General features: G+C 45.7%; 1 protein-coding gene across 2 annotated transcripts in view; it reads left to right on the top strand.

The window, feature by feature from the left end:
* The window catches only part of SERPINE2 (serpin family E member 2), a 47,289-nt gene that overhangs the window by 5,378 nt on the left and 15,343 nt on the right, over window positions 1-26,568 (top strand). Inside the window, exon 1 of one of the 2 annotated variants that reach the window (XM_031596376.2) lies at window positions 18,651-18,803. The exons of the other annotated variant lie outside the window; for it this stretch is intronic. The gene's annotated coding sequence lies outside the window, so the exon portion shown is untranslated. Of the gene's footprint in view, window positions 1-18,650; window positions 18,804-26,568 lie in introns of those variants that run through there. 2 annotated transcript variants of the gene reach the window in all.

The raw sequence follows: 26,568 nt of genomic DNA, 5'->3' as shown, positions 1-26,568 counted from the left end.
AATATACTGCTACTTTTTTTGGCAGTCTTCAGTTAGACTGGGCTAAGTAAAAGGAAACTGGATTACAGGGAAGCTAAGGCTTTGACAAATGCTGGGGCCTGAACTGGTTTCATCAGCTCAGAAAGCTGTTGTTAACTCCTCATAGCTGCCTTTGGTGGGAACCACACACAACCTGGAACTTGCACCAAGCAGGACTGCAGGCAGAAGAGACTTTCTTTGAAAGTGGTACCTGGAAGAAATCAGCCAGCCAAAGGTAGTTTGATGGGGTAACTGATAGGTTCACATAGGTCAGTGATCCAGAACCTTGCAAGGGGCTTGTGTTTCCAGTGAAATGCCCTTTCCCCATGCAGTTCATTGCTGGTGACAGCTGATGGCTGCTCCTAGTGCCTGTACAGTGCTCACATGCCACCACAAGAGAACATAACCATGGCATCTTTCTTCCTACTGGCACCTGAACAAACATCCTTACAGCTCTGTACTTGAGCTTTGATTTTAAACACAGCTTTCACATGCTAGATGTCAATACTTATCAAGATTCTTCTCTCTGCTTCCTGCAGCCGGGCTTTTCTTTTGGGAAAGAAAGAAAAAAGCCATATAAGCTTGCTCTGCATCAGGCGACACTAGTGCCTGCACTGGTGGTAGGGAGGGTCAGTCCCACCAGCATATGAGAAGTGAAGACAGGTTGCCTGTCCTCCCCAGGACAGATTCCCAGCTTCCAGTAATCTGTCACTTTGGGGCTTCCTGAGCTCAAGATGGCACCTCTGTGTGCAGAAGCCTGTGGCAGCACCTCCTTCCAATCTTTTCATATGATGAAGTTGCAGAGTTTTAACAGAAGGTTCTATGTGACTGCTGAGAGGAGCAGTGGCTGGGGGAGGCTTTGGGAGGAGCAGGTGGGAGCTGAGAGTGAAGGACAGGGAGGAGAGAGGATCCTGTTCTTGAAGTGTGAAGAATATCTGGCAGATGTGGGAAGGATGGAGAAGATTTCTAGCTTTTATCTGTCATGCAAAAAAATCTCAGAAAAATCAGGGCATAAAAGCGTGGATAAAGGGAAGAACAACATGGGAGTCTTTTTCCAGCTTCTGTGTTTCTGCCCCATTCTTTCCATCCTCTCTGTGCCCAGTGTTGTTGTGTTGCTTGCTTTATACACTCACCTGCAGCACTGCTGTGAACCCACCTGTCCTCCTCGCTGTTCTCCTCGAGTGAGTGCTGGTGGGGCTGCATTCTGATTGAGCTGGGGTGGGTGTCCACACCCCCTGTGCCAAAGCTTGGTGGGGTACAGCTGTGCCAGACTGTTCTGACTGCTCTGCCCCAATCCAAGGAGAAGCCATCGGACCAGCTGCCCGACAGAGGACAGCGAGGGTACGAGTGATGGGACCACAGCAGGAGCCCTGGCAGATCTGGGCAGGTACCAAGCACTTCTGGATTCCTGACCCTGCCAGCTCTGCAATCAAAGCCATTATCACATAAAGTAAGTATGTAACAGTAAACTATTTTAGATGACCTGCTTTATGCAGCAACCACTTCTGCACATACTGTTGCTGAAGCCTTTAATGAGTTCCTCCTGCTGTAATTTCTGATATTTTTCATTAGTATTTTTAATTCAGCACACTGCTAGAAATGTCATCCTACTTCCCACTGTCATAAAAGTGCCCACGGCCATGGCTGAACAACCTTATGAAAAGACACATATTCTATTTCTTTTTTACATCTGCTGGTTCCTTCTTGCCTGCCTCTCCTTCCTACTATTGCCCAGCCCTTTCCCCTCTGCCCATTGCAGCACACGTGCTGCATAAGTGGGGAATGCTAAAAACTGGCATTGCCCTGCGTCTGGGCAGATCGGCCTCAAGTGCTCCTAACCCCCAGCATCTGCTGATGTTTGTGATGGTTAACACTGACAGTCAGGAGGTTTTTATGCTGAGGATAATGGCGTATTTTGCACGATGAGATAAGCCTTAGATGTAAAATCATTATTTATTTAATAGCACCATCAAAGAATACCACTAGAGAAGAGAACTTCAAAGTTTCCCAGAATAATCAGCTTTCTGGTATACGTGGGTGTTTTTCCCCCTGACTCCATTATAACCCGAAATAAAAGTGTGTGTATCAGAAATCATTGAAAGCATGACTAGAGGAGGCCACAAAGATGGGAAGGCAGTGTCTCTCCAGGAGCCAGCAAGGCAGCCAGCCGCAGGGCTGCGGGACTGGCAGCAAGCGGCTCCACCTGCACAGCCTTGGAAACCTTGCCATGGGTTTCATTTGGGAGAATAAGGAGAAAGCTCCTTGCCCATCCCTGCAGGCCTGGGCCTTGCTGCACACTGAGGCACACATCGTGAAGGTGCTGCTGAGGCAGCACTGAAGAGGTGCCACAGAAGAGCCATCCTTTGTGGCTCTCGCTCACGGCCGTGTCTGCGCTCGGTTCTGCAGCCTCTGGGGCCGGCCGTGAAACAAGGCCCCAGTTGATTAGGGAGCCGAGTGGCTTGGCAGAAGAATGGAGCCCTTCAGTCTAAATTTGGGCTCATTTCCGTTTTCTTAGTCCTTTGCATGGCTTGCAGAGAAGTCCCTCGCTGGTATTTAACCCTTTGCTGTGTCTGGCAGAGCCTTGGTTGGTGTGGTGCTGGCTCTCCGTGCCAGGCCGGGCTCAGCGCTGCCCAGCCCCAGAGGGCAGAAGGAGCTTGCCAGGCAGGGCTGTGCGAGGCTCAGGCTGCCACAGGTGGGGCAGGCAGGAGCAGCCGCAGGACGGCTTGCTGGTCCTGTCTGTGTGACAAACACAGGACAGAGTCCTCTCACTGCATGAGACGTGTTCGGCATTAGTTTGCTGAGCTATTGCCCCAGACCAGGCAGAGTCCTGACCATGGAACTGCCAGGGTTGACAATGGCTGTGAACGTTTTTCGCCCTGAAGAGCAGTGCTCGTTTCCTGCAGTGCAGTAGGTGCCGTCCTGTGTGCGGGTGTGTTGGAAGGATGGGCATTGCTTCCAGCTGGGCAGGGCAAAGACCAAGGTCTCACTGGCCTGGCTTCTTGTCCCAGTGCCATCACCAGACTGCTCGATGGCCGCCAGCAAATCCCTTCAACCCCCTGCGACTTGGTTTAGCTATTGTGAAACAGAAATAAAGCTGGTGACCCTTGGTGGCATTCACCCAGTGACTGCTGTGGGTGGAAGGCATGGGAGGGTGCACCAGTGGTGGTACAGCGTGTGGAGGCAGAACGATAGCAGAACTGGGACAAAACACGACGCAGTGTAGGGGGAAAGGATGAAGCTGAGGCTGGAAAATAATATTTTATGGCAGTGACAAGAGGCAGGAAGAATAGTGAATTGTGATCACGTCCTGTTGACTCAAAGCATAAAGTGCTGTGTCTGTATGAGCATATGCGGGTGATCTTGGTGTCCTTGTATGATATCCTCACACAGGCAGATTTCTTGACAACAACGTGTGGAGTCTGGCAGGGCCCTTGTGGGATCCAGAGCTCCAAATATGGTCTGGTTTACAGTCTGGATCCTCTGAACTCCTTCTGTAATGCAGAAGAGTGGGGGCACCTCCAAAGCAGCTCAGCTGTGTGCAGGTGGGTGTGAGGAGCTGCAGCCAGCAGCCATCGTGCTGTGCGGGCCAGGCTGGGCTGTGCGGGCCAGGCTGGGCTGGGCTGACCAAGGCTGGATGTTTAGAGGTGTTTGCCTCTTTGGGACAGGGCAGGAGAGAGGCAGAGTTTATCCTTTTGGCTGGAAAGCACTAGAAACTATGGAGATGCTCAGAGAAGAGCCAGAGGAGATTATTTCTTGTAGGATATAGAACTGTAAGGCATGCAGAGTAGTTATTGCCTTTATGGACTTGATACCTGTGAGAGGAGGCAAGGGACTGCTCACAGATTTTGGTAACATATGGTGAATTAAGAAAGAAGGTTGTCTGAATTACTAAACAAAGATGATACTCATTGAGCTGTGAATGATTGATCTAAACATAGCTCTGAAATTCACAAATAGTTCTGAACTTGCAGATTTTGATAAGTTGCATAGGGTATTTTCAAAAAGCAAAAGAATATGATAGCATAACTGAATTGGAAGAGTCTAATGTTCCTACGTACTTTCAGGTAGCATGAAGGATGCAGTGGATAAAAAGACATCATGCCTAGTAATAAAAACGAACATTTGTTACCATATAAGTTTCATTTCAAGAAATACCTTCAATCGCTATTATAATATTGTATGTAAAATACAAATTGTGTTTTCCTTCTTCCTAAATACAACATTCTCTACAAAGTTGGTGTTCCAAGTAGAGAAAAAACATAGTCCAAAGGATGGCTTAAAGCCATTGGGGTGCAGTCACTGGTAGGAGTGCTCCACCTCCATGCAGAGATGGACTGCCACAAAGACTCCTGTCCATGAGCTGTGGGATGTGCAAAAAAGCAGGAATATATAGCAGCAAAGAATATTCATCTATATATAGGGGGTAAAGTTACTGTCGGTTTAATCCTAAAATCAATACAGGCAATTGTTATAATTGCTCATTGCATGAAGCAAGATTCCTGCGTACTTTGGCATGAGGGCTTGTTATGTAGGCAGACTGAGAACAGAAGTGGGAGATTAATACAGTTCTAAGCATGCCAAAGGATGGAAGGGAAGGGCTCTTTCACCACATAGATCTCCAGCAGAAGGATTTAGTGGTTCAGGTAAAACAAAACAAAACAAAACAAAAAAGCTTATCCTGAATGCAGGAAGATATTTTGCAGGGAATAATACAGTAACTGCACACAGAGCTTTGATTACAAAGACAGATTTTTTCACCAGCCCAAAGAGGGACTGGGCCACAGAAAGCCTTGCAATAACATGGGTATTAAATATAATGCCTTCTTGTACCTAGAAAGCAGAATAGAGCAGAACCATGAATGGTTGGAAGGTGTAGTATTCTGCATGAGATTTGTGGTATTTTGTGTACAGAACTGACTAGCAGGCTCACAGTGTGCAGCCTGAAAGGGTGGGGGAAAAGAGCTGGGGCAGAAAGCTGAGCTTTTGGAGAAATTGCACTCACTGACATTAAACCTCAGTTCACATGTTTGTAGGAAAAGTATTCAAGTGCCAGATTTATAATGAAAACGGCCATGATCAAGCCATGAATAGCGAAACAGCATGGCAAGGGTTTTTACGAGATGACAACATATTGAGGAAAATCTATATGGAATATGTTGGCTCTGACTGCAATATTGAGACAGCTGTTGAATTGCAGCCTGAAAAAGCGTAAAATATTGAAAACTGGTAACACAAGCTCCAATTCCAAAATACTTGTGTGACAAGCAGAAGTGAAACTCATTAGGCAGCTGAAAATGTCACAGATCTAATTGCTTCATTTTGCTAGCTACCTTCTGTTACATACACATCAAAAATCCTCAGCAAGATGGGCGATAGTCAACTTGAAAGGAGCAACTCTTTTAAGGCTCTGTGCTATCTGAGCACCTCCCTGCTCCAAACTTCTGCTGTCTGGCGCTGCAGAAATGAAATGGCATTTACCCATTTTACAGACAGAGGTAGCGAAAACCAAATTTGAGAGGTACAGCAAAGCAAAAAAGGGGCTTTTGAAAGGTTGTACTGAAAGGTTGTTGGCAGGTCAGGGACTGAGCCTGCTCCCCAAATAGCTAACTGAATATTTAGCCATGGGAAAATTTTTTATTCCTGCTGAACTGTGAAACCAGTCATTGTTAATAATCCAGAATTCTTTTCTTCTTTAACAGATTTAAGAACTGTAATGTGCCACATCCTTGTTCTTTTATGTTCATATGGAATATGCACTGCATACTCGGTTGAAAGCTAACTGTGCCTCAGTTCCTTATCCACTCTTTTTATTTTGCAACTTATCTCCCATCCCTCTGCATTGTCTTTTCTAAGCGTATCTCTAATCTCGTGCAGCATTTAGCAAACTGAGATACCAGTATCACAAGGGGTGACCACACTGGTAGTGCTCTAATGGTCTACATGAGCACATCTATGGAAAACATGAACAGCCCTAGGAGCAGAGCAGTAGGTGTTTGAGATTATTTTCAAGAACCTTCGCTAAGTATTCACCAAGAATAGGAGACAGCTGATAACACTCCAGAAATACCAAGTGAAAGTCTGAATGCCAATCCAGAAAAGGAGTTGAAAATATACTAGATGATTTATCAAGGGCATATTGAAGAAGTGTGAATAGAGATGTTGCTGTCAAGATGTATCTTACAGTGCCCAGTATTGAAATGACTGCTTAAGGATAGCAAAATACAGCAAAACATGTTAAAACTGCCAGTGCTAGGAGGGTCTAGATTAAATGGGTACCAAATGGGCAAAGAGCCTAAGGACATTGGGATTTGCTTTATTTTGTTTGAAAAAACTTTTTACCATGATTATTAAAAAGAGGTAAGAGGAAAATGGCATTTCATCTTGATCATCCCATTTGCCATCAGTGGCAGTTTTCCATGTCCCAGAAACAAAGGCTGAAGGGAATCTGTGGAAGGAGCACTGAGTGCTGCCCTGCAGCGTAGTGCTGAGGCTGGAGCCCAAGCATCTGCCACATTTGTTTCCCCACTTCACCAGTGCTGGTTGCAGGGGCAGCCAGTCACACCGCAAGATAATTTGACCCGAGAGTAGATGTTGATAATAATATGTGAAAGGATACTTGGCAAGGGGGTAGCAGACAAGAAAAAAAGGCTTTAATCTGAGGTGAGATCAAACTTGAGGTGTGTTAACCCAAAATGTGAGATGTGAATTACCGAATGCAGTGTTTAGGAAAGATAAATGCAAAATCAAAGGAGCTGCTGGCACTGCTTGCATGATGCGTGAGCTCAGTCTTGTCTATATTACTTGGAAGTGGCTTTTAGCCTCTGCTGCTCTATTATCAGCACTGTTTTGAAAACAACTTAATGAAAGTGGGAGCCAGCTGCTGTGAGGGATTGATGTGCCAAACTGGGTGGCCAGGCCAAGCCCAGTCTGGGGTCTAGCTGGCCATGGGTATGCACAGATGCCAGCTCCGTGCTCACAGTTGGTGTGTTAGTGCCAAGAGACATGGCGTGCACAATTTGTGCAGGCACATATGCAAACAAATAACTTGAAAATCTAGTCCTGAACGCCTTATGGTTATTACTGGAGATGTAATTCACCTTGAACTGTTTAATTGTAGCCTTTTCAGGATGAGTCACTCCTAGCAATTACAAAAAGAGACCCGTAATAGTTTGTCCTCACGTGTTCCGTTCATTGTGAAGGCAGAGCATGGACACTAAGCTCTGATTATCTGCCTTTATTCCTTGGATAACTATTCCTGTGCAAACTATTCAGTCCTCTGCATCACTCTGCTTGTGTGAAGGAGCCACTTCTGAAAGGTGGGGGAGATCTGTCACTTGCTGGCTGCCTGGCACTGATCCTCCACAACTGCTAGAGGCTGGGCCAGACTGGTAGCGTTGGAGAATCTCAGGCTTAGTATGTATATCTTCGTTTTGAATCTGAAAGGAAATAATATGAAATAATATCCAATAGAAAGTTTTCTGTTCTTGATGACAGTGAACATGCAGTACAAGTGATGTAATATTCAATTGCTCAACACTTGATGTGAAAAACGCTTATAAAAATCGGGTAGGTGAAGATTTATTGCAATAAGCTGTGCAAGCTACCAGGAGCTTTGCCTGGGAGAGAAATAACCAGCCTCAGAAAGCAGAGCCCAGGACACCTCTGAGGTCTGTGCTGGCCAATGGTGGCAGTGAGAAACAGCTTCCCTGGAAGCTCAGAGATTTGGAAATACTCTTAGAAGAAATGGATGCAGGCTTGCATGGGGAGCAGTCTCGAAGCTACTTTGAGCTTAATTCCTGGCCTTTACTTAGAAGTTACTAAAAGACAGTTTTTTGATATATGTCATTTATTCAGCACAAATGATTGCTCAGTGTGGGTGAGATCACCACCACCTTTGGACTAGCATAAGAACCAAGAGGGAAGTTGCTGGGAAACGTTGAAGTCGCTTCATGCATCTCACTGCTATCAGGATTACCTTCCTGATAATAGGCAGACTGCCAAAATAACTCCCTCTGATACTGTAGGACATGAGTCCTGATAACATAAAGCCAGTACTAATACACACGCCTTGCATTGCTTCACACGCCTTTTGCCCCTTCTGTCACAGCGTGTAATTACAAGAATCCTCAACAGAGACACTTAACTGCAGTCATTTTTAAGTTGGGTGAAAATTTGACATGGTCCTCCGTGACTTCTGAACTGCACAATGCACCAAATGAATTGTATGGGTTGGCTGCTTCAAGCACTGTGGCTAGAGGGAAATACATTCACATTTCACTAAAGAGATCCAGCTCTTGGTGTCAACTGTCCAGGAATTGGTAGTTAGGAATCCTAATCCATGTGTTTATCATCTTTGGGCAGCTAACTGAGATAAGCTGAAATCAGATGTGTATCTGTGGAGGTCTGTCCTTTTGGAGCACAGACAGATTTCCTGAGTGCTGCCATTCCAAAGGTAGGCACAGGAATGCAGCACCAGGCACTGAAGCATTGTCCAGTCCATCAGGTAGAGTACACCAGAGCTGGGGAGCACTGCTGCCAGCATACTGGATTTCTAATGTGAAAGCTTATCCACCAGGCACACATGGCACGGCTGGGGAACAGACAGCAGAATCCTTACTGGCAAAAATGGGCAAAAGAATGCCAGGAGAAGAACAAAACAAAAGCAAAAAAAAAAAATATAGATCCTCTCATCCCATTTAAAAACAAGCAAACAAAATCTTTTGTGTGTCTGGGGGAAGTTTTTGCAGCACTGTGCACAGACTGAGCTTGGGAAGTGATGCGTGTCTTCTCTTGTAGGGGATGTCATGACACTGGGAGGCAGAGCAGTCTGCCCGGCATGAGAAAAGCCAAAGCCATGTTGTTTGTTTTTTTTTTTGCAATGAGGTGACATGAGACAACCTCTGGTTCCTTGTGTTCTGTCTCGGTTACAGGGTCACTTTCCTTACTGGTCTGCTGGGCTGTGTGTGTTTAGGCCAGAAAGGTGCTGACCCAAGGAAGACCCCAAGAAGGAGACTCTGCTGCAGAACTGAGGTTTTGTTGGGCCAGCCCATGCGCCTGCCAGCTTATCTGTGGTCAGAAAATGCAGACAGTGAACACAGCCTGGAGATAGATAAATACCAAAGCTACGAGGGATCACAGCCCATCTGATGAAGCCAGGGCACGACCCTGTGCTGTCATGATGAGCCTGCGAGGGGAAGTTGTGGTGGAGGCTGACCACAGGGCAGAAGCACAGGCTGTGGCTGTCAGCAGTGCCCACGTCCTGTGGGGCAGCCCTGCAGAGGTCAGGATGCTGTGGGCATCCTGTCTGTCCCCTCCTGCCTCGTCCCTGGTGGCATCATCCCTTGTGGGAGCCCACCTGACCAGACATTGCATGCCTAAGCTTCAGTCAGCTCTTCTACTATAGAAGTATCTAAAATGCTCATCTCAGAGAGATTCTTGACTGTTATTTTCACCCTGTACTTAACCCACAGAGTGGTGTCTGTATGTGGGCTTTGCCTTTTAACAACAACAGCAAACTTTATAATTTTGTATATATTTTTACTCATATTCACCATGAATCGAAAATACATGAAACAGTTCCTGTAGACCTATAGTGGGTAGCTGACACTTCAGGCCTAATGCACAGTAGCAACTGAATCCCAGAGAATTAGAGTTGTCCTCATCTTTCTTCCTTTTTTTTTTTAGCTACATACTGTCAGCCAGTTCTCCAGAGCAGACTGCTGTTGTACCTCAGAGCATGAAGGCATGAATTTACAATTTAGCCTTGCTTTATTAAAAAAAATTCTTTCAGAAAGAATGGGTTTGAGCTGTGAACTCTCTGTTTACTTCTGCCTTGTATGGCGTCACAAACAGCCGGCCTCAGTTCCAGCTGTAAGAAGGGGGCATGGGAAAGGACTTTCTTCATCATCTCTCAAATTAGAGCAATATGTCTTAATTACTGCCTAATTCTTAAAGCATCAAACCAATTAAATGCATAATTACTGTTGTTGCAGCACAAAGTGACACAAGGGGCTGCCTGGACTAAAGTATAGGCAATAGAAGCTAAACTAAGCCCTACCAAGCAGAGCAACATCCCAGTCCTGCAAGGAGCTGGTGCTGGAGTTCAAAAGGGTCTACAAAAACCGAGAGTACTACATCAAGAACCCCAAACAGAGGTGGTGGCTGAGGAAACGGGAAAAGGGATCACTCCAAAGAATGCTATCATAGAATTATAGAATCATTAAGGTTGGAAAAGACATCTAAGATCATCTAATCCAACTGTCCACCTACCACAAAACTGCCCACTAAACCATGTCCCTAAATGCTACGTCTACCTTTCCTTAAACACCTCCAGGGACAGTGACTCCTCCATCTCCCTGGGCAGCCTTCTCTGCCAATACATCATCATCTTTCTGAAAAGAAATTTTTCCAAATATCCAACCCGAGCCTCCTCTAGCACAACTTAAGGCCATTACCTCTTGTCCTATTGCTGTTGCCTGGAAGAAGAGGCTGATTCTCACTTTGCTACAGCTTCCTTTCAGACAGGTGTAGTGGTGATAGGTGCTTTATAGAGAAATAGAAATGTGTATATGTTCATATACATGTAACAAAGTTCACCTTAATCAGAACCAAGTGCTTAACTGCTGAGCCCTAGAGACAGAGAGAGGTCATTTAAAATGTGGCAAAAACAGAAGCTGAAGATGATTAGTGGGATTAGAATATAAGAGTAGGCTGGAAAATAAAGAGACTGGAAAGATAATATAAAATATCCTGGAAAGAAATAAGAGGGCTCTCAAAGTAAGACCTGAAGTTTGTTAATTAGTTGAAAGTCCGTAACCCTTTACTTGCAGCCAAGGACTGCATGATCTGATATCTTCCACATCATTTTGGCAAAACAAGCAAAGAAAGATCTCCTGTGAATATCACTCCAGCATGTCAAACACAGAAATTAGTCCTTGTTTTGGGAAAAGGCAAGCTCATGTGTGATGCTGAGGTTTAGCAATGGTGTGAGGTCTAGCTCTCTTAAGATGGGGAAGCATGTTCCTGTACAAAGGTGGAGAATTCACTTTTTGGGATGAGCTGTTGTGGTTACCCTAACGTATCAGGGAGTGAGTAGGTCACGGCAAGCAGGCAGGAATGGGGCTCATTTCTACTACACTACAGCTGCCTGCTCTGGGCCTTGTACTTACCTGAGTGGTAAGCAAGTCCAGGCTGCCCCTGCCAAGTGTTTCAGACAACACTTTGAACCTTAGGAGGATTACAGCCATAGCATTTCTCTTCTAAACTCCTAACTTGCTATTTTGGATATATTTGCTATTGACTGAGCAGTAGCTCTCTTGGAACACATTGGTGGTAGTCTGTTTCATCCAAGTGGTCGGAAATTCAAACCCTGAACTTTGTTAGTCTCTGCAGACTTCTGAAAGAGTAGTCTTTTTAATCGATTTAACATTCTTGGGATGAATATATGTTTAGACCTTATCCTTAGTGTACTTGTTAGCCCTGAAAAAAACTTAAAAGAGGGGAAAATAAAGACAAAATAAAAAGACAAATGTCTGGAATCTTAGTCTGTAAACCTCAAGAGAATATTAGCTTTTTATTGTTTCCCTATCAGTAAAATACAGGAAATAGCCCAAACCACCCCGCCTCTACAACTTCCCTTTATTTATCACAATAAAAGTCCCTGCTAGATGCGTTGATTTACTCCTGCACACAAATTAGGCAAATACAGCCAGAATTCGGTGTATGGAGCAGAACTCATGAAAATTCTGTTCAAGCCAATGCATGCCAAACTAATTCAGACTCCAAGCTAACCACTCTTGGAGAAGACAACACACTGTATTAAGACATAGGAGAAGGAAAACATCTGGGTAGTCCCAGAAAAATGGTTCATCAGAAAGCACGTTTGAGCTGGCAGAAAAGCATATTTTTGCAAACACTTGTTTTACAAAAACATGTTTTAAAAATTATTTTTTTTTTAATTTTCAGACAAAGGAAGCCCTAAAATAGTGAAACATCAGATGAGAAATTCTTGTGTGTGAGTTCTGTTGTTTGTTTATTTGTTTGTTTTTAATATTCCCTAAACCTCTTTATCTGTTTTGCATTTGAATGAACTAAAGAAACCAAAATCTGAAAAAACTGGCTGTGGCAGAACGCAGAGCCAAGGCCAGGTTTCCAGGGGAATCAGTTAGTAGGAAAGAAACCTACAGCAAGTAACCAAAACCAAAACCCAGCCTCGAGCTGTTATCATTAAGTTATCTTGAGTAAACTATGTATTGTGTATTTCCTGAAGAGCATGACCAAAAATTCATTGAGACCATAGCCCTCTCAGTAGGCTATGGCAAAAAGCCCAACTGATGTTTTATGCCTCCTTTCTGGTTCATAGCCAAAAGGATTTGTTGGTTTGTTTTCACTCATTCCTTACTCATGAAAAAAAAAACTGAACTTAATGGGTTTTGCAATTCATTTTTCATTTGTTCAGGAGCACTTCCTCCATCCAAACCATAGAGAGATTATTTCCCAGCATAGAAAAATCTATACTGGTGTGGCCGAGATTTAGCCACCTCATTTTCTCTACTTAGCATTCTGAATTTCTGAGGGCAGTGAGTTTCTGGTGGTAGCACCAAACTTCACTTATTTATGTTGAACAGCAAAACAACAACAAAAACTTTCCCAAATTGTAAAATATCACTGAAAAGAAAGCAAGCACATTGTCTTCAACCATTATGGCTGCCCTAATTTGAATCACATGGGAAAGTGCTTTGTTAATGGCTTTGTTCTTTTACTCCTCATTGGCAATAAAACAAAACGCCCCATTCTTTGTTCTTTTTCCTTTATGTGTTACTTTTCCATCTGGTTTGAGAAGAAACTCGCCTCCTGGGTAGGCAGTCGTTTTGAAATACTTGAGATCTGGGGTAGATGCCCCCAAATTCCTGAATAATTATTGACTGACCACTTTACCTCCACTGCTCTTCTGTAAAATGGGAATAAGTTCACTTCACCTCCTGAGGCCTTTGTTAGAAAATGTATTTATTGCTGCAAGGCATCCAGGTACCCAATATTCAAGGCAAATACATGTTGTATTTTTCATTACAGCATGTCCTGTGTAGAGTTCAATCTAATATGCCCTGATTATGGCTCATGATGATACGATGATTCATAAGAGGAACAAATTGGAATAGATTAAAATATATACATGTAAAAGAACTATGTGCGGCCTCCCAGCACTCTTTGAAATATAAATGTGAGAATTCCTTTAGGTGTAGTGCTGGAAGCCCTGGAAACCCTCATGCCAGCTCGCACGGGCAGGCGCTGAGCAGAAGGAGCATGCCAGGAGGCACAGAAGATTTTGTTTCTGCCAGCAGGCTGCAAAGGCTGCAGCCCCACAGTGCTCTGCTGCTGCAAGCAGTAGGACAGGCAGTGGGATACACCTTGTGAGTACTGCCTTCTGCTTTCAAGCCTTGGCAGACAGCTCGTACGCGGTGTGCTCTGGACCTGTGTCTTGTTTTTTGTGTTTTGTTTGTGTTGTCCTTTTTTTTTTTTTTTTTTGTCTGCTTTTTTTATCACCAATTTTTTTGAGTTCAGTTTTCATTTTATTCCTGCTCTTAGGTTATTATTTACAACAAAACAGCAAAATGTTACAGGCTGAGCAGGCAGAGTTCTATATATAGCAAAAGCAGGGCAGTTCCCTGCTCTAATCATCTCCTGATGCTTTCATGTAGATAGAAATGATGGGCCACAGGGTGAGCTGCAATTCATCTCTAGGAAATGCATGTCAGAGGAGTTTAAGCGCTGCATCCTGCCCACACCATGAGGAGGTAATTTAGGCTTGACATGGCAGTACTGGGTTTTCACAGAGCTGAAGAGTTTCAGATGAGATCTTGTGTCCTTTGGCCGAATGCCCAGAGAGCCCATGTTTCAGAATAGGATATTTACAATAGCAAACTGTAGCATTCCCCGCTTTGAGTAACAGGCAGATTTCAGCCAAAACAAAACAAAACAAAAAAAGCAGCGTTCATTCACACTGTCCCCCTCTGCTGACCCTGCTGTTGTGCTCAGCCTCTCTCAGCCTTGGGAAGTGGTCCTGCCTCAGCTGCGGACAGCCTCACGGCTGCCATTTGCTTTGTTTGTGCTTCAGGCTCCTTCCACTGCCTCGCCTCCCCCGAGCCTCCTGGCTTGCCCTGGCCTTTTTCCCTCTGCCAAGCCTGCTTTGCTGCCTGCTCAGGTCTGGGGCTGTTCTGCTGCTTGCTCTTTTTACAGCAGTCCAAGTGAGCAGAAATAGTTGAACCAACAATAAAAGTTTGCCAGCTCTGGTCACTTGGGTTCTACAACTGAAACACAGTGTGCAAAAGCTTAAGTGGGAGCTTTGCTGATGGGGCTTAGTCCCAAATCCACGCAAATCCAAGGTAATCTGGAAGCTGCTTCCTGCCCTTTCTTAGCATCACAGCGTCAAAAGGCTTCAGCAGAGCAGGAGCTGAAGGAGCCAGTAGCTGTGTGCATGCCTTGCCAGGGAAAGTTTGTGAGCTGAAGATTTTATAAGCTGTTTCAAACAGCAAGAAAGTTGAGTGCAGCAGTTCTGCTCTCACCAGCACAGAGCCAAGGGATGCAGTCTCAGTTCCAGCTCTGAGAAGTAACTGAGGCACTGAAACACAAAGGAGTAAGCAAGTTGCTGAGGACAAGGTCCTTAGTTAAATTTTCTGCCCAGCTGAAGGATTGTTCATGCATTTTATTCACTGTCTGATTAATGCAAAGTACAAAAGCAGCCTGCCTTTGCAAGCAGGAGTGGAACTGCAGTCTCCACCCTCCCAGAGGAATGACTTAAATGTGAAGCTCTGGTGTCGTGCTCTTCCTTTCCTTCTATCTGATCAAATGCATTTTTAATTCTTTAATGCAAAGTAGGAAAGCATCAATACGAGAGTTTAAGAGCTCTGCTTTGTTCCAGAAAAGCCTCAACCATGGTTGCTAAAGAGCTCCGCTGGGAACACAGGCACAGCTCCTGCCTTTGTGGGAGTTAACATTGAACTTCTGTGCTGAGCGACCACCTACTGCACTGCCCGAGCAAGTAGTCGGTTGTTGGCATGCAGCACCAGGTACAGCAGCATTTCCTCCCTGGTGGTCTCAGGTGGGGCTCAGAGGAGAGCTGCCTGGCACCCCAAGCTCCAGCCCTGTGCACCAGCTTGATGGGCAAGAGCAGAGATGCAGGGTTAGCCGTGCCTGGGCATGAGCTCTTCATTGTCCACCACTGGGTTTCAACACGCTTCAGGAAGCCACCATTCCATAAAAGTTGTCTTATACTCTACTGATTACGTGAAATACAGATGAACCCAGTGGTCTGCCCAAAATGAAATAAAAGCTGGATTTGCTGTTCATTCCAGATGTTTCTAGAACAGATGCAGAACATTCCAGGGTCGCTCCCCTCAAGGTGTTAGGGTCACTTGCTGGAGTGTTTTCACTGCAGGCTCAGTACGACCCAAGTCACCGATCCTTTTCAGTTAAGTCGCTTCAGATGAACACAGTGAAAGCCGATAAATAAACAGGAGAATTGCTGATTGGAAATGTTTCCCTATTGCTGCCACCAGTAAAAGCAGCCGGCAATCTGCTGTGTTTGCAGGGTGAAATGGAGTACAAACTTTTTAGTCCTCAATCCTGTGCTCACCAAAGAGATTTAGGGCCAAATATCCCATTTATTTACACCTGTGTAAAATTAAGGAAATTTCATCCAAGTTAATGTACCACCAGGTGGTGGATTTTGCCTCAGATCTCATTATTTGTTGGGCTTTAATTTATATTCAGCCACTGTGTATATACACACATACAAAGCGGTAATTTTTACCAACAATAAGAGTGGAGTTTGCTATATAAATCAGTGTTTCTCAGTCAATACGTTGCAACCCCACAGGGGTCATAAAAACCATCTGGGGGCTTGTAAAGCACTGAAAATTTTATAACAATCTAAAGCAAAGAAAATGTCATTTCTTCCACTCTCCATATAGCAGCACCATTCTGTTGGCAGGTTGTCAAAACCATGCAAGAAACAATAAATTCTATGGGCTTATCACTTTCACCATAATTTTTTAGTCTTGGCTTTATAGAACATGTGTGGAAAGTTTCTTTTAATATAGGATTTCCAATCTGAACTGCTTGAAAAGAGGTGCTCTAAAATTTCAAGAAGGCAGTTTTCATTAAGGGCCTCCACCTTAGTCTTCTCCTAAGCTGGCTGTTAAAACTACAGCCTATTTTGTGAAGCTTAGGCTTGTTTGTGTTGGAATCAGTTTTGCTGTTTCACCACGACTTTCTGTCTGTCAGCTTCCTCTAAAAGTCTAAATCATACAGGGCGACAGTAACATTTCCCTCTGTGGGGAGAGATGTTTTGCTTCAAGTGGAAAAAATGGATGAGATTTCCTGTATCCTCAGTAGAGACTCTGTGCACGGTTTGAAATCTGCCCTTCCTAAGGTGGGATAACATCAGACAAGCCTATGTGCTTTCAAGTGTAGCCTCACAGCACATGCGACTCGTCAGTGAATTTTGCTTTCATGTGCGCATCTTTAATCTCTGTGCATAGGTACTTATGTACGAAATGAATTCCAGTAGCAACAAATTGTAGCCCACATGCACACACATAAAGGAATCTGAGTCAGATCTTGCAGTGCCTCCTGCACTGAAATCTCTAGAGCAGTTTAAGCCAGCCTCACTGCTGGCTGCCATAGGCCCGGGCATTTTGTCACTGCAGTGCCTCCAGCACCCATCAGGCCCTCAGAAGGCTCCTTCAGTGAATGGTTCCAGAAAAAAAAAGCTCAGTGTTATGTGTGTTTTTCTCCCGCCGAAATGAGGTGGGTCACACAAGGGTCTGACAAGCAGTGAAGAAAGAGCCCCAATGGTTCTCAGAGCCCCCAAGATGGGGAGGTGAGTACTGCTTCCCTTCTGGTGGCTGTTACATGTGCTGCACCCACCTCATGCAGCTTCACCTAAAACCTGCTTGGATGCAACTTCTTTTGCCTGATGCTTGAATTTCCACAACTGGCCCCCTATGTATGATGCCTCTGTTTCCTGAGCGCCCTTTGATCACTTAAACCATTTGTTTGTGAGGAGAAAAATGATTTCACACTTGTGTGAGAGGTGATTGCCCAGGGCTACTTCAATATCCAGGTGTGGGCTACTGTGGCAACCAGAGAGGAGAGAGATAGCATTGCCTTGTAGCTATAACTATTCAGCTCCAGAGCTTCACCAGGTTAGAACTATGCTGTCCAAAGCGAGTGCAAGCAAAACTGAACTTAGTTCATGCTAATTTGTGTGAAATGCAACTTCCCTTACCGATTTCCTGTTTCTGCTGAAGACAGATAGTGAAGATTGCACCTGGAAGTTCTGCATTTGGACCCAGGCTGAGAGTACCTGTGGGTTGGATGCTGGCTTAGGTCTTCAGCCCTTCCTATTGGAGCTAGGATTCTTGCCCCAGAATGGGGTTGTCATGAGTTGGCTCTTCTGCCTCCATTCTATAAACCAGATTGTACCAAATGGTTCCTCAGACCACTCAGTAACATTTCTCCATATGGTCATCATGATGTTAAGCAGTCAAGCAAGAGCTCTGACACAGTACATAGCTTTCTCTGTTCATTTGTGAGAGAATATAGATACTCAGAGGTCACCCCCGCTAAAACTATAATTATCATGCAAGTGGGCTTTTTCTTTGTTTTCTTTTTGAAATTCAGCACTATTCAGCTCAGGAAGGAACGTCTTGCAGAAATTAAGCATTTTGGAAAAAAAGAGGACATCTTAAAATGAAAATAGCAAAAAGGAGCTAATTAGTAAATGGCAAGTGACTGCTGTATTTAAAGGCTAAGAAACATCCATCTCTGATGGCACTGCATGTGAAGAAAGCATTCCTGGACAGCCTGCCTGCTAGTGCCAGGCCCTTGTCCCAAGTTCCCCTCCCTGTGGCCAAGCTCCCGGCCACCTCCCCATCCTGCCTGCCTGCCCTGTCCTGCCCGCCAGCATTCTGCACTGTGCGAGGGCTCTCCATGGCCACCTCGGTGGACACCAGGTACTGGGAAACTCAAACACCACCAAACTGCTGCTGCTGCAGCTCATGCCAGGAGAAGTTTTTTCCTTCGTGCTGAGGAGTCCAAACTCCTGAGGGAAAAAATGTGGTTTATTACATACTTGTCCTGTTTCTTCAAAGCTGGACTGTGCTGTGCATGTGAAATTTTTTGGAGAACGAGCTCAGAAAGGATGACTTAACAAGAAGGTGTTGTACTCCGTCAGACCAATGGATCTCCTGTTTCTTTGGGATTGATGATAGCACAGTTTGGGTACGAACAGTGGAAAATCCAACTTTCGCTGTCAGCTGAGGAGCCCGGGGCTATCAGGCAGCGTTAAGATTCACATGCGCCTTCCCAAGACAAGACTTCTGTCTCATCACGCTGCCTCCTGGCTGAATCGCCAGGAAGGACGTCGTGAGACGATGGAATCACTACGGGGCCCTTTGGGAGCCTCCCGCTATCGCTATGCAGCGGGGCAGGGCCCTTGGCGAGGGCACGCAGCCGGCCGTGCCGCCACGGAGCCCTACACTGCCCCGCTGCCACGGGCGCTGGGGCCGCGCAGGCCACGCCGCTCCCCTCGCAGCCCGGCGGAGCGGCGCAGGGCCGGGCGGCACTTCCCCACGCGCTCCGCGGGCGGCTCTGCCCCGAGGCGGAGGGGCGGGCGGGGCGGGGCGGGCCGCGGGCCCTATAAACACCGGGCGCCGCCGCGCTCCCACCGACCGGCGCTGCGTACGGGCGGCCGCGACGGGAGCGGGCTGAGAGCTCCGAGGGAGGTGAGCGCGGGGGCGAGGCCGGGCCCGAGCGGAGCGCGGCGCAGCGGGGCCGTTGGCGCTGCCCCGGCGGAAGGAGGGCTGGGGGGCCGCTGGACGCCGGGCGGCGCGGGGAGAGCGCGGCTGTGCGCGGGGAGAGCGGAGTTTCTCCACGCGCTGCTGACAGCCGGGGCTCGGCGCCGCTTCTCCGGCGACCTGCGTGCGCAAATTTCCCGCTGCAGCTGCGTGGATGTCGTGGGCGCCATCCGGGACCGTTCGTTCGGGGCGAGCGAGGAGTTTCCGTGCCCGTCCCGCTGCCCGTGCGGGCAGGGAGCGGAGCCCGGCTGAGCTCCGCGCTCAGCAGCGCCGTTGAGCCGAGCCCGGGGTGCGCGGGGCAGTGCCCTCCCGGCCCGAACCGCGCGGCGGCTGCCCGGAGCCCCGCTGTGCCCGGAGCTGCCGTCCTGCTGCTGGGAGAGCGGCTCGGAGCTGTGCTGGAGCTGAAGGCTTCCTGAGATACAGAGCGACGGAGAAGTGTGGGAGAAGGATGCGTAGCCGCTGCGGTTTGGGTCCGAAGGGGTGGACGAATTGCTGTTAGCGGCACGGGGTTAAGGTGATGCCGGTGGCACCAGCTGGGAGCTGGGCTGGAGCTCCTCGCCCTGCGTGAGGAGGGGCTGTGCTGGGTGCGCCCGGCTCTGAGGAGTCGGTCTTGGAGCAGAAAGCACGGTGTGGGAGAGCCTTTTCTCTCCGTTTAAAATGGTGCTCGTCGCCTTGTCTCCGTGCTGTGACATGCGATAGGGTCTTCACGTAGAAGCAAAACCTTTAGAGAGACCACCGGTGTGCTAACAGGTTAAACCCAAATGCTGGATTTTTCTTTTAAAACCCATGAATACCTGCCTGTGGATTAGATGCCTTGAACAGTCACTCCCCCTACCCTCCCCCTTCTTTTCCCATGCCTGCATGTCTTTCTGAAACATGGTTTAGTTCTTGTGGTTTTAATTGCATTCTTGGGCAACTTCCTGAAAGAGAAACCTGGGAGGCTGACTCTTAAACTGCGCTGAAAAATGACTTCCTCCTCTCCCCTGCCTTTCTCATGTGTGAGTGCTTACTGACGTCTTACTCCCTGCTCCTCGCAGGAATCCATTAGGAACCAGCCCTCACCATGCCTGTTCATGAAGCTCATGTAGGTGTGGGCAGCAGGGCAGCAGCACCGCTGCACACCTTGGAAATGGGAGAAGCCACGGTGTGAGAAGCAGCTGTGCACCCGTGGGGTGATCTGCTGAGTCCTGGAAGTGTGTGAGGTGACAACCAGTGCAATAGGAGAGCAGGGTGATCGGGCAGATGAGTTCAAATAGGTGTAGGATGTGCTAGCGTAGAGTTTTGGTGCTTTGTGGTGTGTGACTAAACCTGTGAGAACAGCAGCTGTTCGGCACAGAGATGTGAACTCTGTGCAATGACTACCAGGCTGTGGTGCCTTTAGGAGTGTGGGCACGTTGTGTGCCGGATGAGCTGTCAGCAAGTTTTGCCTGTGCTCGTAAGATGCTGAGAAGCTGTGTCTGGAAGTTAGTCCTGCTGCTGCTACCTGTGTCTGGGTGTTACAGAGACTGCTGCAGGAAGTGGTGATGTGCACTTCGCTACAGAACTGCCCATGATAGCTCACTGTATCCTTTGCAGGAGAGGGAATAAACTCTCATCAGTCCCAAAATAATCAGGAATCTGCAGTGGGTTTTGTTTAAAGGTGCACACAGATGCTGAAGCTCCTGTTTGGTGTTGGCATTGACAACAGGGAAACAAGCGTATCTTGGAGCCATACGGACCTTCCGTGCGAGTCTCTATGCTGTGCCACCAGAAATTGGTTCTAGTCCTAAAGCTCCTTAACAAGCATACTGCCAGGCAGGGAAATGGCCAAGAGCAAAGCCAGGGCGTTGCATTTTTCCCAACTAGATTAGTGTGTGCATGCATATATAGGTGGATCAGAATACCTCCCTCACCTCATTGCTAGGGTTTAAAATGGAGATGTATGTAAATTGCATACTTCTGCAGCAAGGGAGCCATCTGGGGGGAGCTTGGGCTGGATTTCTGTTGGAGGAAGGTGTGCTCTGTCTGCTGGGCTTGTGCAGCTGGGCACAGCTTTTGATCCTTGCAAGGCAACTGTAGTGTTTGTGGCTGAAGAAAGTGAGGCTCTGCGGAAGCTTTTTTGATTTTCTTTTTTTGAACCTGAAATCAGGGTTGTCTGAGCAGCTTGAATTGCTTAATCATGACTGTGCATGAGAAGGATGTTTTTCATAATATTAATCGGGGAAGTTGCCGTAATGAACCAGACACTTACAGTTAGTTGGTCTGTTAGCTGCCTTCTGCCACTCTTCAGAGCTGAGGAACTTTACACATGGGAAGACAGGGAAAAGATAGATGAATCATTGCTAATCTGTAAAGTGCTGTTGAATACAGTCATCTTTGCATGCCTCTGGGCATCCTACTAATGACCTGTAGCATACTTGCAAATCATATTTTATAGCGAAGTACTAATGTTTAAGTACAGTGTAAACCAGTGTACCTGTATTAACCATAAATTTGTGAGTAAGCAGGGTGATATTAAGAATTGCCACCTCCTTTCCTGCTGTGGAGGATAGGCAGCATGGAATAGCTTCTCTTCTACCAGAGAGGTTAAAGGTTAACACTGTAAGTTAGAGAATCTTGAAAATATAGGAAGTTAACTTAAAGTGAACAGTTTGTAGATGTGAAATTGTGACCAGGCTGAAAACATTCAACCAGATGTATGTTCAGGTGGATCCCCTCTGTGATGGTTAAAATGATGGCGTGGAAGGAAACAAAGATGAAAAATACAGGTGATTGCATCTCACAGCTGTAGCTGTACAAATGTTCAGGCTGATGTGTTCTGGAAAGAAGATGTCTTGTGCTCTGCTTCTTCCTATCTCTTCTGTGAACCATGTTGGTACTAGAAGCTCAACTACATGAATACTTGTACCGGCTTCTGGGGTCACTGCTGAAGTAGGAGCCTGCAGACAATGCACTGGAAGAGGATGTGAAAATGCTGATCTGAGACATAGTTGCTGGAGTTGGTTGTTCTGGCCTTAAGGCACTAAAATGCCAACTGAAATGCCTGATCCTTTAGCACCTCTTCCTGAGCAGTATATGTGAAAGTGCACGAGTCTTGGGAATATTTGGCAACAGTGGTCCACTGTTCACCTTGAATAGCCAGAGAGCCCCTTTGGTTTATGTTTCCAGGGTGAAACTGGAAGGTAGCTTATGCTGGTATCTGATAAATATGCCACAGGTTGGTTTAAGTATGAAAGGACATTCCTCATATAAACAGATATCCTGAAGGCAGAAATCTGTCTTGCTGACCATGGTCAGCAATTGGTTTAAACCGCGAGCTTCACGCAGCCTCCTGCTCTCTCTTTCTTGGCTTTAACTGGGGGGTTTTCCCATCTTGTCCTCATGAGAACAGCTATGGAGGGGGCACCACATGGATTGCCAGCGAGTTCTGAGTTGAAGGCCCTGCTAAAGGTGGTTTGTGTGCCGTGGCCTCAGCATGCAGGTATGAGCCGTTGGGTTGTGAGAAGTTTTGCTCAGCAGTGGGCTGTGAGCTGCAGTAAGTTACACAGGGGTCTCCAGAAGCAGTACTGAGAAATGCTCATACATCAGAATCTTACGTCAGCTGATGCCCAGATAATAGGGGTTCATGTAGCTTTGGCCAAGCTTTGTTTTCTCCTTAAATTCTTTTCTTAGTTAACGATTTGAACTTGAGACACCTATTCCTGCAGAAGAACATTCTTGTCCTGTTTACTGATGGTCCTCACTGCTTGTGAGGCAACTGTGTCACTTGGTATCAACTGCAAGTGCCTGCTGGCCAAAGGTGGTGGGACTTTAGTTTTGCTGTTTTAGATAGGAGAGGGGAGGCTTTTCCTTGGCTCTGGCATGTTAAAGATACAAAACTAAGAGGAGAACGGAGTGTTTTTTTGTTGTTAGAGAATGTGAAGAAGCTATCTAACTCATATGTGGAAGTTTCTCTAGTTACGTCTCAATCTCGCTGCATGCCTTCATATTGGAGGAGTATCTTATGTAGCTTTCTCAGCAATGAAACAAGCCTGAGGCCTCCAGCTGCTCTGGCAGCTCGGTTTAAGAGGCTGCTTGTCCCAGCTAATTGCCTACTTCCTCTGCTGAGGTTTGTCATCTGCATTTCAGAAATAGCGATGGGCTGTGTGGAGGCTTCTCTGTGAGCGCAGTTCACAGCCCGGCCTACGAGCTCCTAGTCTGAACTGAATCATGGTCTGTTCTGGCAGGGCTCTCATGCATAGTTCATATCTGATTCTTTTTTTTCTTCTGCGGAAGTTTGGGTCTTGCCTTTCCAGAAACTGTAGTGAAGCCAGTGGGATTAATCAGAAGTGAGGTCAGATTAATGAAAAAAACATGTTTTTGCAAGTGTATTCTTCTGGATAGTTTTTGGTTCTCATTAACTGGTTAATGTTGGTTGTCCTGCAGATGACTGAGGAGCATGGTTGGGGCTCCTGGCATGGTGCCTCATTCTGTGTTCTTACAAGATGCAATTCCCACAGCCTTACAGCACCAGTGATTTCTGATGCCTTTTACTGGCTGGTGCTGCTTCTAAAGCTAGGGAGAGGGCAAAGATGAGTATAAGTTAATCTGAGTGCTGCAAAGAAAAATGTAGATATCTCCGTCATTTCTGTGCAGCCTTAAGACTGGTAACTTTAAGCTAGTTCTGAAATAGCTGGGAAACGGCTACTGGAAGTTATTAATCTGGTGTTTCTGTGAATCCAAGTCTGTGAAGCTGTCCTAAGTTTAAGTAATCAATCAGATTTTAAATTTTAAAAACTTTCATCACTGATTAAATTACACTTTAAGAATTATGTTCCAAACTGGCATACCAGGTAACAAGCTAGGTTTATCAATTCATTTGATCAAAAACACTGTAGAAGATGACTAGTAAATAAAAGGCTTGTCTGCTGTCACTCTCCAATTCTACAGCAAGCACTGTAAATAGGACAGTGTTTTCTCTCGAAGTATTTTGTTGGAATTATGGTAGCTTTCCCTAGATACAAAGGCCTCCATGTTTGAGGTCTTGGTTATATGCTTGTACATGATCTTACAAGGGTTCTTAGGACAAACAGAGGATACTGGAGTTGTTCCAGTTTACTTTTATGGTGAAATAAAATACAAATATGTAGTTTTGTACAACTACTAATACTGTTATTACCATGGTTATACCTCTTGTAGGAGGGTAAAAAAAAAGGCAGAGTCTTTAAAATTATCTGCATTATTTCAAGTACTTGCTGTTTTTTCCTCTTTTAAAGTCCCCTTGGAAGGCTGAAATCCAGTCATGTCACCATTTGGACATATCTGTTACTGTATGCACATGCTTCAGCTAGACGGCGCATGGCTCATGTCCTGCATCTCTCATTTTCCCATGAGTATGGAAGTATTATTGCTACACAGAAAATGCCATTTCCAGTTGTGCTGTAAAACCAGAGACCTAACTGTACAGTGTGGAATGAGAAGAACTAAGGTTGTTATGATGCTGTTTAGTAGGTAAAAAAAATGAGTATTCTGTAAACTAAACCTAAAAGGTGTAGAATCTGAAGGCAAGTATTTGCTCAATCTAGTATGTAACAACTTGGTTTGAAGACTCAACTCTATGCCTTGAGCTTCCTTTATTCTTTGCCTGCCTTTTTCTAGGGCTGAACGTTATGATGCTGTTAGTATTGTAAGCCTTCTGAAGAATGTGCACTGGGGAGCTCCCAATGGTCAGTCAGCTGTGGAGCTGCTCTCACCCAGGCTTTCTGCTCCTCCTGGTCTGTGCAGGAGGCAGGACACCTGTCACTGGCCAGCAGATAAAAACTTACCTTGAGTGAAGATGCAGGTTTCAGTTTGTTGTGCAGGATTGTAAAGGGGGTGGGGGGATCCTGATGTCAGGAATCCCTGCAGCAAGTGGAAATGAATAAGAGAATGTCCCATGCTATTGTAGTGTTAAGGGTTAACTTGGTGATGGTGGTGGTGAGAAAACTGACTTGGTAAGATACCAGCCATTGTTAGTCCTAAATCTTGTGGAATTGCTCCATGAATCTGTACTTGCACAGCCCATTATCAAAGAGTAGATAACTTGTACCTTATTAATGGGAACTTACAGACCTGTAGGTTTGCCTTGGGCTCTTAATGAGCCTGTGCTTGCATAGCAAGTGTTATTAATGTACAGTAAATGTAGGAGCTGTGGTTCCATGGGAGCCTTTCTTCTACAGAAACTCAAGGAAAACCTGGGTTATGAACCTGCTGTTAAGTTGTAGGCAAATACTTCAATCGCTGAACCGTCAGTCTCTCTACTGGGATAAATCCAAAGTGGTGGGTTGCAGCCTAGCTGCCATGTTGTGAAACAGTACTGAGCCGTGTGGTTTTTAGAAAACTGGTTCTGCAGCATTAGTCATGATGGGCTGCCTATCCCATGCTGTTTCTTCATTATGGTAAAATAGCAGTGTTGCATAAAGAACTTGAGATCAACAAAACCACTTCTTTAATAAAGGGACACCAGTAAATTAAAAACACTTCTGTTTAATCTTCTTGATTCTGTAGAACTTGACAGTGGATCTTAGAGAAGGCTATGAAGTTTCATCTTTCTATATGAAAATACCATGTAGAAACTTAGTACAGTCTGCCCAAAGAAGTGGTGGTGTCGCCATTCCTGGAGGTGCTCAAGAAGTGTGTAGATGTGGCACTGAGGGATGCATTTTAGTGGTCAGTATTAGTAGGTGGATGGCTGGACTGGATGATCTTGGCAGTCTTTTCCAGCCTTAATGATGCTATGAATGTGTCGTAATGAGAGAATGCAGGTAGATTTTGAAAGTTGAGGCAGTGTTGCAAATTCCAGAATATCTCAATAAGCCCCCTGCCTTGTGCTGTCAGTGTTTGCTTCATGAAGCTAGGCTCAAATAGGCTTTTTCCATCAGTACATAAATAGAAGTAAAAGCAAATTCTATGCAGATGCCTACCTGTGCTCTTGAAATTGAGCAGTGTGGCTGTAGTATGGTTACAGCTGAATGGTGAGGTCAAAAGCTATCTGTATTGAATTTACTGTACCGTATGAAATGTGGTCTTTGCGTAGCACTATGATGTAAATGTTGAGAAGACTTTTTCTCATAAGCATTGTCTGGTTATGAAATCCTGGAGATGCTAGCTATGAGGCTTTGGAAATCTTGAAGTAAAGCTTGTCTGTCTGTCCTTCCTGCTAAACTGAAACTCCCAGGAAGCATTGGTCAGGACTTTTCATAAAGAGTCATTAAATCTTTTTGTTCATGTGGGAACTCTGCTTGGACAAAGAGATGGTTCATATCTGGGGCCAGCCAGTTTTACAAGTTGGAGCTCCACTGGGAAATTCCCCCTTGGCAGAGGAGGCTGGTTGGATGAAGCTAGGAGGGAGGCTTTCCAGATGGAGATGATCCATTTTGAAACACAAATGGACAAATGAACTGGGAGAATTAGAAGTTACAGAGAAAAGATTAAGTTCAGGAGTGTCTCAGAACCAGCACTGTCAACTTTGTGCAAATGTGAAGGGGACTGTAGCACCTGAAGTCAAACCAATATCTTAACATGCAGAATGTGTCTTTAAAAAACAACGCAGCCTTCCAGCTTATCTCATTGTACAAGGCATGTTTATTTTGGTGTTGACAGTAACTTATTCCTCTTTGGAGCAATGTAAGTACTGAACTGTTTAAAAGTGTTTAGAAACTAGAATTATCCCTCCTTTGTAAAGTTCTGCATGTAT

Source organism: Phasianus colchicus, chromosome 10 (assembly GCF_987193195.1).
Source record: "Phasianus colchicus chromosome 10, bPhaCol1.hap1.1, whole genome shotgun sequence".
Lineage (NCBI taxonomy): Eukaryota > Metazoa > Chordata > Aves > Galliformes > Phasianidae > Phasianus > Phasianus colchicus.
This window is presented reverse-complemented; position numbering and strand designations above follow the sequence as displayed.